Source organism: Lactuca virosa, chromosome 4 (genome assembly GCF_052849685.1).
Source record: "Lactuca virosa cultivar CGN04683 chromosome 4, Lactuca_virosa_CGN04683_v6, whole genome shotgun sequence".
Classification (NCBI taxonomy): Eukaryota; Viridiplantae; Streptophyta; class Magnoliopsida; order Asterales; family Asteraceae; genus Lactuca; species Lactuca virosa.
This window is the reverse complement of record NC_136429.1, coordinates 25,454,978-25,466,369: the sequence shown is the minus strand read 5'-3', so window position 1 is coordinate 25,466,369 and position 11,392 is coordinate 25,454,978. Positions and strand designations below refer to the sequence as shown.

The 11,392-nt window shown below is 27.1% G+C and overlaps 1 long non-coding RNA gene across 2 annotated transcripts; it reads right to left on the bottom strand.

The window, feature by feature from the left end:
* Positions 1-3,211: 3,211 nt before the first annotated feature.
* LOC145103734 (uncharacterized) lies at positions 3,212-9,220 on the bottom strand. 2 transcript variants are annotated; one of them, XR_013706819.1, is made up of 4 exons: positions 8,849-9,220; positions 8,588-8,681; positions 8,274-8,348; positions 3,212-3,693 (listed from the first exon to the last, which is right to left on the bottom strand). It is a non-coding gene; the product is annotated as an uncharacterized LOC145103734 (long non-coding RNA). The 2 variants fall into 2 exon arrangements; XR_013706820.1 differs by lacking the exon at positions 8,274-8,348 and having other exon boundaries at positions 8,849-9,216.
* Positions 9,221-11,392: the final 2,172 nt, after the last annotated feature.

Sequence of the window (11,392 nt, the reverse complement as noted above, 5' to 3'; positions counted from 1 at the left end):
GTTAAAAAAACGATATAAATGTATTCTTGCGCAACGCGCGAGGATTCGTCTAGTTCTATATTATAAAGAAGGTCATTCAAACTCATGTGGGTGTAGATAAATGGTTATATCAAACCATATGGATTTGAAACCTATTCTTTTTCACATTCCCTAAATTAATGATAATTACTACAATAATTATAAATTTCTAATAACTTTTTATATTGCTACTATTGTATGTATTTTATTACTATAAAAAGGATCAATAATTTTAGTAAAAACACCCACACACAAACCATATACAAAATTTATAGAGAATATGAAAATAGAAAAAGCAATATATCAACAAGGTTGAAGGTTTTTGAAGTGTTGATTTCTAAAAGAAAACGTTGAGTGAAGTAGTATATTTGTGGAGAACTCAAAGTGAGTATCATAATCAATATTTTGAAATACTAAAAGCTATATGGTGTTATTTTCTCATTTAAAAAAAAAATTATTTCCGTATATTTTTCTTTCTGCTTTCTTCACCTTTCAAGAAAGAATTTATAATTGTATATTTAGAGCCAAAAGAAAAGGATAACAACGTTGCAGTTTAATTGTTACAATTCTTTAAAGATGCATGCTTTTAATTTGCAATGTCTTATATGATTGTTTAATTGATTTTCTTCGTTAAGTATGCAATTAATATAATTACAAAAGAAGAATTATATTATTAATGTATATATTACTAGAATATGTATGAGTTAAAAAAATATGATAACATGACAAGATGTCGAATCTATATATCTATATCATATCATCATATTATCATTATCATATCATACATACTTATAAAGCTAGCATTTTTTCTTGAATCTCATGCATTTGAAACCCCCATAAAAATTTGCCAACACCTCATGCATTTGAAACCCCCACACCCTTTCACATTCAAAGTAATTAATCACACATAATCCCATTCCAAGAAAATCACACACTCTATAAGTTCAACACCTCATGCATTTGAAACCCCTACACCCTTTCACCTTCATTATATATGTAGTTATATTAGTACATTTTTCTTACAAAAAGTCGTCATTTGCTTGAAGATATTATGATTCAAAAGTTTTCATATAGTTGAAGCATTCACAATCCAAATATGATGATTTGAAGAAATGGGTTATGTCGCATCGATGATAATTGTAATATGATTTTTTCTTTCAACCAAAACAAATGAAGCTTTTCTATTGTTTCTTTATATTTGATTTCTCATTTGATCTTTATATGTGATTTGTATGTATTACTCAATCTTGAAAGTGACTCTCCAAACATCAATGTTTTGCTTGGAATATCTTTCTCATTCTTCTTTTTCAAGAAAAACATTTTGATTGCAGGTTAGTGAAAAATTGTCATCAAGTTTCTATGGTTGAATGGTGTTAAATAAAAAAAGAAGATTCAGAAAACGGATATAGGTTTTTTTTTGTTTGAGCAAAGTAGACGAATGTTAGTTTTTTTTTTTTTGATTTAAACGTATATTTATGTAACATTTTTATTTATATATTCAACCACCCAATGTTCTTATTTATTTGATTGTAGTTTTTCTATTTTGATTATGTTTATTTTCTATTATTTTTTTGTTGGGTTATCATACACAACATATTTACAATACAATATTTAAAAGATAACATAATTTTTAACATTTGATATGTAATTATGATAACTTATCATGATATGTTCTTCATATGAAAGTAATTTATTCATATTACTACGACAAGAATTACATATGACATTTACGAAAATATATATTATATGTGATTTGTTTAACATATATATGCACCTATGTATGTTATAAATTTATAATTAAATATCTTTATGTTTAATAAATGAAGGGATTAAAATGATGCATCAAAACCAATTATTTAGACGAATATAATAATAATAATAATAATAATAATAATAATAATAATAAATACACATTTCCAAGTACCGTATTCATTTGAAACTCACACTACAACTCAAGAGTTTTCTAATTTATGTATATTTATTAGTTACAAATCACACTACAATCTTTCTTGGTGCATCACAATTGTGGTGTGAACCTCCTCTTCATCCTCCCCAAGCTATCCGTGAAGTATTTTTGGAGCCGAAGATTCATTTTCTAGGCATAAAAAATAAGTTTAAAACCATTTGGGACATTAAAAAAAATTGAAATTTACCAAAGACTAAAAAGTTTTAAAAGAAAGAAAAAAAAAACTCCGGGTTGCCTCCCGGTTAGCTGCCCTTGTTTTAAGTCGTTGGCTCGACCTGGCCCCTGAATGTGCTTTGTTCTAAGTAGGTGGGCCTTTACAACACATTAACCTTCTCGCCACTTCCTTCAATTGAAAACTTATCTTCTACCTGACTTTTTTTTTTCTTTTTTTTAAAAACACCTGCTTACAAAATGCTTGGCATAAACAATTAGTAACACCGTGTCCCCGGCAACGGCGCCAATTTGTTAGGCGTGTCAAACCAACAAATAATGGGATAAAATAATATTAATAAAGCTCAAGTCACTGCTATTTCTTATACTAAAGATAGTATAGAGTAAGCAGGGTCGGTCCACAGGAATACAGGACTTCTTATCTTGCCATATTTTCACACATAATACAAATAATATTAAAATGGGGGATTGTGTTTGAACTTGAATTAAACTTCATAAATAAGAAAGATTGATAACAAAACGCAGTAAAAGAAGTACATTTCCGATTCTGACTCTTATACATGTATTATGTTGAAAGATGTAATATGATTATAACTCATGTTCAATCTAGGTTGGTAAGTTAGATATTAATAAACTCTAATATCCAAATTGGCAAAAGTATTTTATTCAAAACAAGCTCTTCAAATAAAACTTCATTTAATTGATTCAATTCAAATAAGTTCTTGCATCAAATCATTAAATGACATTAAGTTTTTGCACTAATTACCAACAATGTTTAACATTCCTCTTAAGCTTGGGAATATAAACATTTAATCTTTGATTGCACTAATTTTGATCTAATTACAACCAAGTAAGTGTGTGTTACTAACATCAAATCATAAAACATATACGAATTTCATAATTTGATTAACTAGATTGATAAGAACCCTAGTTCATTGATCAAGTGAAAAAGAGAACTAACCAAACACATGATTAAGATCAAATCAAAGATTACTAGATGTTAAACACAAATCAAGTTCAAATTACAACCTAACAACACATACTTAAGAATTCAGATTCGAAAATGATAATGAAATCAACCACACATGACTAGGTTAAACTACAAATCAAACAAGTTCAAACTTCAAATTGACTTACAAAAAGGAAATTAAAGTGTTTCCAAGTGTTAATCTACTTCCAAAAGCTCTGAAAATCTCCTTCTCCCTGTCCGAAATCCGACCTAACCTCCAACAAAACTGATTGTCCCCATTAAATGAGAGTAAAACTACTTTAAAAACTGTCGAGACGTTTACACGGCCCGTGTAAATTAAAGGGTGCCATTTACACGACCGTGTAAACAAGAAAAGAAGAATGCTCTTGCATATGCGTTTACACGGCCCGTGTAAAATATAAGCCATCATTTACACGGCCGTGTAAATGTCTGAAAGGCTCAAATCTTCATTTCTTCATTCTCTCTCTCTTCAATGCTCCAAAACTTCTGAAACTTTGTTTCCAACTCTTTTTAACTTCCTCCATCAAGATCCAACCTTCAAAAGTCCCTGAAATATCATAAAAGTGTGTGAATGGAATTGCATCATGAAAAATCCCGAAAAATATGCAAAATGCATGAGTTTAAACCTAAATGCAATGCACTTTTATGAACTAAAACTACAAAATGAATGCATGAATATGCATCTAACAAATATCAAATAATGTTTAAAAAAATGCAATATATATTTTTTAACATAGTTAAAAGGAAAACATTAAATATAATAATAATAATAAAAGAACCTAAATTGATGAATCGAATTAACTAAAAGATGACTGAAAACTATATTCTAACAATATATTTTTAACCTGCACCGCGTAACACGCGGGAATTCGTCTAGTATCATTATAAAGGAAGCATTTTTTCCTTTCACCACATTCATTTGAAACCACCATTTATTTTTCATTTCACCACATTCATTTGAAACTCCCACGACCTTTCAATTTCTTTCTAATAATGATTATATGTTTGTTAATAAGGTTAAATAAATATCAAATCTAAAGTGTAATCATATATAAACTAAATTTCAATATTAAAAGAATATATTTTCTTCTACTTAGAAAGTTATGTTTTTAACTTTTAACATATTATACTTAATTTATTAGGTCTAATATGTTGTTGTATGTAAACCATTATCATTTTAAATCTACAAATTTTGAAAAATTTATATAAAATACTTAAATTGTTAATTTAAATATAACCTTACAGGATCAACTTAAATATAAATTTAATTCAACTTAAACAACCCAAAGTATATTTTATAAATAGTTAAAAGTGATAAATTGTAGTGTCTTTCTAATAATGATTATAAGTTGGTTAATAAGGTGAAATAAGTATCAAACATAAAGTGTAATTATAAATAAACTAAATTTCAATATTAAAATAATATTTTTACTTCTACTTATAAAGTTATGTCTTTAACTTTTAACATATTATACTTAGTTTATTAGATTTAATATGTTGTTATATGTAAACCATTATCAGTTTAAAGCTACAACTTTTGAACAGTTTGTATAAAATACTTGAATTGTTAATTTAAATATATTACAGGGTCAACTTCAAAATAAATTTCAGTTCCACTTAAAAAACCTAAAGAATATTTTGTGAATAGTTAAAAGTGATAAATTGTAGTGCTAAATGCAAAAACTAAATTGTAATATCAATTTAACTAAAATATTTCCTAAAGATGTTTTTATAATCGTTAAAAGTTTTCAAATAAGTAGCTTAAAATAACTTACAATAATAATAGTTAAAAATAACTCTATATAAATGCCTACACCGTTCCCTGTAAAATAAAAAAAATTGATTGATGTTTTAAATAATTACAATGATATAAATTAAAACGCTAAACAAATAAATTTTAAAAAAATTAATTAACAATAACAACAACTATAAATAACATTAAACCATATATTATATTTAATTTTATTCATAAGTAACCCGCGTGTAGAGGTCATTCAAAACATTGAGATTATGCGATTTTAATAGATGTATATATTATCATATAATTCAAAATAATCAATATATTATATCAACTTAGTATACATATTATTATATCAAATTTAACAACAACATTATTGTTATATTTAAAAAACATATATTTGTAAAGATCACGGCTATATAGATGTTTCTGCGGAACGCGCGGACATTTGCCTAATCATACTCTATTATAAATGAAGCATTTTTCCTTTCACCACATTCATTTGAAACTCTCATGCATTTTTCCTTTCACCACATTCATTTGTAACTCCCATGACTTTTCAATTTCTTTCTAATAATAATTATAAGTTGGTTAATAAGGTTAAATAAATATCAAACCTAAAGTGTAATCAGATATAAACTATATTTCAATAATAAAATAATATCTTTACTTTTACTTACTAAGTGATGTTTTTTAATTTTTAACATATTATACTTAATTTATTTGTTTTAATATATTTTTGGATGTAAACCATTATCATTTTAAAGATACAATTTTGGAACAATTTCTATAAAATACATAAATTATTAATTTGAATATAACATTAGAGGGTCAACTTAAATATAAATTTTAGTTTAACTTAAACAACCCAAATAATATTTTTTAAATAGTTAAAAGTGATTAGTTGTAGTGTTTTTCTAATAATGATTATAAGTTGGTTAATAAGGTTAAATAAATATCAAACCTAAAGTGTAATCATAAATATATACTAAATTTCAATTTTAAAATAATATATTTACTTCTACTTATAAAGTTATATGTTTAACTTTTAACATATTATTCTTAATTTATTAGATTTAATATGTTGTTGTATGTAAACCATTTTCAGTTTAAAGCTACAACTTTTTAACAGTTTTGAAAAAATACTTAAATTGTTATTTTAAATATAACATTACAATGTCAACTTAAATATAAATTTCAGTTCCACTTAAAAAACCAAAGAATATTTTGTAAATAATTAAAAGTGATAAAATGTAGTGATAAATTCAAAAACTAAATTGTAATCTCAATTTAACTAAAATATTTCCTAAAAATATTTTTATAATCTTTAAAAGTTTTAAAATAATTAGCTTAAAGTAACTTACAATAACAATAGTTAAAAATAACTCTATATAAATGATTATATTGTTACCTTTAAAATCAAAATACAATGTTTGATGTTTTAAATAATTATAATGATAGAAATTAAAACATTTAGTAAATAAATTTTAAAAAATTACTTAACAATAACAACAACTATAAATAATATTAAACCATATATTGTATTTAATTTTATTCATGTGTAACTCGCGGGTACAAGTCATTCAAACGATAGAGATTATGCAGTTATAATAGATGTATATATTATCATATAATTCAAAACAATCAATATATTATATCAATGTAGTATACGAAATATTATATCAAATTTAAAAACAACGTTATTGCTATATTAAAAAAACATATATTTGTAAAGACTTGAACTATATAGGTGTTTCTGTGCAACGCGCAGACATTCGTCTAGTTTTGAATAAGCCTAAGAAATTTCTATTGTTATTTTCATACAATTTCTCAATAGTACCACAAAAAGGTAGATTATGTTTAGCAAGAAAGTTCAAAATAGAGATAATTCTCAACAAAACTTGTCTCTAATGCACTTTTTCTTTTTCTAATTGTTTTTTAACCGCATTATCAATATTATTTTTTTTTGTAATTTCAGACGCAAATCATACCAAGTATTTATATTTTTAACATGTTACATACTAGTTTCATGCTCTGTAATTCTAGTGTTAAGATGTATCCAATCCGTAAAACCCTCATTAGCTAATTGACAATTTCCACACGTTTTCTGAAATATTTTACAACAAAAACAAAAAAAAATTATCAATTTCTTTAGAATAAACAAGTCAATCTCTATCACATTTTCCCTATTTTGTAAAGTTTTAGTATAATATGTTGCATAAAATCTTCTTAAATATTTATCTATAGGACCTTTTATAACATACAAATCTCTTTTAGGACCTTTCAATGCTAAACATTTTTCATGTTAGAGTCAAGAACATCCCATAATTATAGTAACATATTCAATGAACGACCCATAATTATACCGATAAGACATTATTGTTCTTTTATAACTATATTTACATATAGACACATATAATAACTGTAATCATAACTAAATGCTACCTACACTCACAATATTTGTTTCTTCTCAAAGCCAATTCATCATATTTTGACACACATAATAAAAGGTACATGACCATAAACAACCAATACTAACTTTTTTTTTTCTTGCGTTTACTAAGTACAACTAGTACAGAACCGCCCAATGGACACACAAATATTTAGTGTGACCATATGTATCACCTTTTAGCTACTTTGTATGTTATGTGTCTAGAAAGTCACCATGTTATAGACACACATACAATTGCCTCATGTCACAATACATTTATATATTGTCTCTTATAAAAAAGGTATGACAATGTTAATCGATACATGTGGCAGATTGTGACATATGGCCTCAATGTTCAAGTGTGACTAATATTTGTCACATTTGGTATAATTAAGTGTGGTTAAAGTTTTGATTATCTATATAATGGCCATACAAACTAATTTAAATGTATCCAAAAACAGTCTCTAAATTTTTTAGTGACCTTTGGCCACACTTTTAATAAAAAGTGTCACAGGTCATTTTTCGGAAAGTGTGACCGTAGGTCATATTTGTACTAGTGCAACTTCTTGGATCAAATATATCAAAATCCCAACTTCTTGGATCAAATATATCAAAAGTGTGAAAATCAACATTAACATTTTTATTAACATCAACATTATCATTAGCATTATCATTAACATCAACATCAACATTATCATTATCATAAAGATTATCTTCATTAATAGTTTTTTTTCGTAAAGTTTTGTGTTTTTTTTTTTATTATAAACTTATCCATAGATCTTGTTTGAGTTTTTATTAAGTTCTTCAATTTTTTGTTATTTCTTATGTTTTTCATATATATATATATATATATATATATATATATATATATATATATATATATATATATATATATATATATATATATATATATATAAATCTAGGAGACATCCTAATTTATAGAAAAGAAAGAAACGACCTTATTTGCGATTTGTAGATTTCTTTTTGGTTCTAGATTTTCGACACTTCAAATCAACAAGAAATGTTATCAAAACTGTAAAAAAAATCAGAATCCAAATTAGCCTGATAAGTTTCATTATCAGGAAAAAAGAACAATTATATGCTTTACCTTCTGATTTTCGACACTTTAAATAAAAAAAAAAAAAAAAAAAAACAATGATACGCTTCTAAAGAAATCAGAAAATCCAGAAATCTGAAATCAGAATTTACTTCTTAGTTTTTACAAATAAGAATTGATCAGAAACGAAAAAGCAGAAATTGATTTGCTTGTACCTTCAAAATTAGAAATTGATTTCCTCAATTCATTGTGTCCTTCTGAGTTCTGATTTACGAAATTGATATCCTTGTTCATCCAATTTACTGATTACTGATTTGGAAGAAGAAGAAGAAGAAGAAGAAGAAGAAGAAGAAGAATTGATCAAAAATTAGAAATAAAAAACTAAGCAGTGATCAGTAATTTGAAAAAAAAATAAGCAAAAGAAGAATTTATCTGTAACAAGCCAATGAAAAAAAACAGAAATACTTTAAGGTTACCTTCTGATTTCGAAACCTCAAGCATGTAACAAACTTGAAGCTTCTAAAATCTGATTTTCAAATCGGTGGTAAACTTTGTAAGAATTGAAATTCACAGATATTGGTTATTGCCTCTGAATTTCTGATTGTAAACTAAAAACGTTGCTTGACTTGCTTCAAAGTTTTGAGAAGAAAGAAAAAGAAGTAATATTGGTGATTGCATATCTCTGATATTGAATTCTACTGATGATGCGTTAAAACTTAAAAAGAAGCGAACAATAAATCAATAATATCGTTGTTGTAATGATGTTTCTTGTCAACGATTGGATAATGCCTAATGCGTGTTTATTAGTGAAGAAGAAACCGAAGAGTTTTTTTATTTTCCCAAAATTTCAGTTTTCCCACTCCGCCCTTTCTTGCGTCGGCTGATAGATTGATTAAAAAAAAATAAATAAATAAATAAAAAGTAGCCAAATTTGTTTTGGGCCATTAAATGAAAATAGACTACTATAAATGCTAAACAAATTTGGTCCCGTTTATGTTCATGGCACTTTCTAAACCTCCATGGGCCGGCCCTAGCCATGTTGAACTCTATAGTCTATAAGAGATATAATTGTATTTCCGGCTTGACCTTGACCTCCCAAGTCCCATGTTCCTTTGCTTCTTTTCTCTCGTTAACTCGTTAACTATCTTCCTCTGTTTGCTAGCTCATCTTCTCCCTCGCGACTCTGATTTTTCTCTGCACCCATTTCTCCTCGTGGAGTGAACCAGCGCCGGTGCGACTGGGCTCGTCAAAGCCTAAAGCCGGAGCACCTTCCCTCTGCTGATGCGATTGCACACATGGTAAACCCTAGAACAGCTACTCCTTTGCGATTTCGTCTTTCCCCTTGGTGGGTTTCTCGACTGTGAAACCCTAGAGTACCGATTTTCTCCCCTCTACGATTTTTGTGGCGCACTCAAACTCGGTTTTCTTTCTTGGAATCTAAGCATACATTATAGTCTATTCTCTTCCTTGAATCTTTTTTTTTCCTCTTCTCTATCTTGCACCAGGTTCGCACCTTTCCCTACCCCTTCTTTTCAAGAATTTCTTTGTTTTTGTTAACAACAGTTTAGAAATTTCTAGGGTTTTGAAAATGAATTATAATACCATTTTTCTTGCTGCTGTACAATGTTAGGAATAATTAGAGTTTAAATTGTGATTATTGTTGTTTGGACTGATCTTGAAATGGAAATATATAGATCAAATGTACATGTATTGAATAAGTCCAGTTTTAATTGTGATTTTGTATGGATTTTATGATCAAAAACTTTGTCACTGCGAAGAGACAACTTGTTCTGTTCTGTCCTATTCTTACCAAACACTAATTAATTCATCATCATCATCTATTTACAGCAGTCATACCATCATAACATGAATATTGTGACATCATTCACGACTACAAAGATCCAAAACTTCTGTTGTGATCAACAAGAAAATGTTTGTGGCACCAGACAATAAGTTAATTTTACAACATGTAAATTCACTTTTTTTGAAGTTAATTAAATGCCTTTATAGCTAGCTAACTAGCTAGACATGTTAATATTATTTAACTGGTAGGCATAAATGCAAGAAAAGCAATGTAGTTTCCAATTTATTTTTTCTTATTGTTGCATTGGACTAACATTTATTCTTGCTACATACAAGCTTGTCCTTAAATCCTTTCATGAAATTTCTCATCACAGCATCATACTTTAAATAATAAATATACCCATTATAGCAAACCGCTGATTTGGATTATGATGACATGACACATTTTAGATTTAAAAAAAAACATTTCACTTACTTCATTTTGTGGGTTTATAACTTCTTTGCAAAACATATACTTCCTCCGTCCCAATATTATTGTACACAGACAAAAAACACACATATTAAGAAAATCATTAATTACCACTAACTTTATTTAATAAAATGACAGTTTTGTCCTTACTTTGTATTTAATGTTCCATTAAATGCTTAGTTGGTTAAGTAATAATGAGAGGGTATTTTGGTAAAAATGTTATTTATTTTAAGAAATGGACTATTATTTTGGGACAAACCAAAAATGAAAGATGGACTATAATTTTGTGACGGATGGAGTAATACATAAGCAACGGGTCCCCTTCCACACCGACAAGAATATCGACCCACCTACCGAAGCATGATTGTCTGAAAAGAGTCTCGTATGTGGGTCGATTTTGTAGTTTAAAAGGAATATCGACACCAATAGCAATTTTGCACAACATAGTAGAATGTTCTTCAATAAGAAGGGTCTAACCTTGTTGACAATTTTACCAATCTTATTGATAATTTTACCAATCTTCCAAAATGTGGGCTATTTTCATAAAATATATTTAAAATTGTGGTTAGTTTAATTGATATCCTTTATTTTATTTTGTTTAGCTTCTTACTGGCTAGCTTAATAAAATTTAGTTGTTCTTAAAAAACAAACACATTTTTTATCAATAAAAGTCTCGCCCATGAATAATTTAGAAACTAAGATCATTAATATTACACTTTTTATTCTTTCTTTGGATAATGACTTGAGA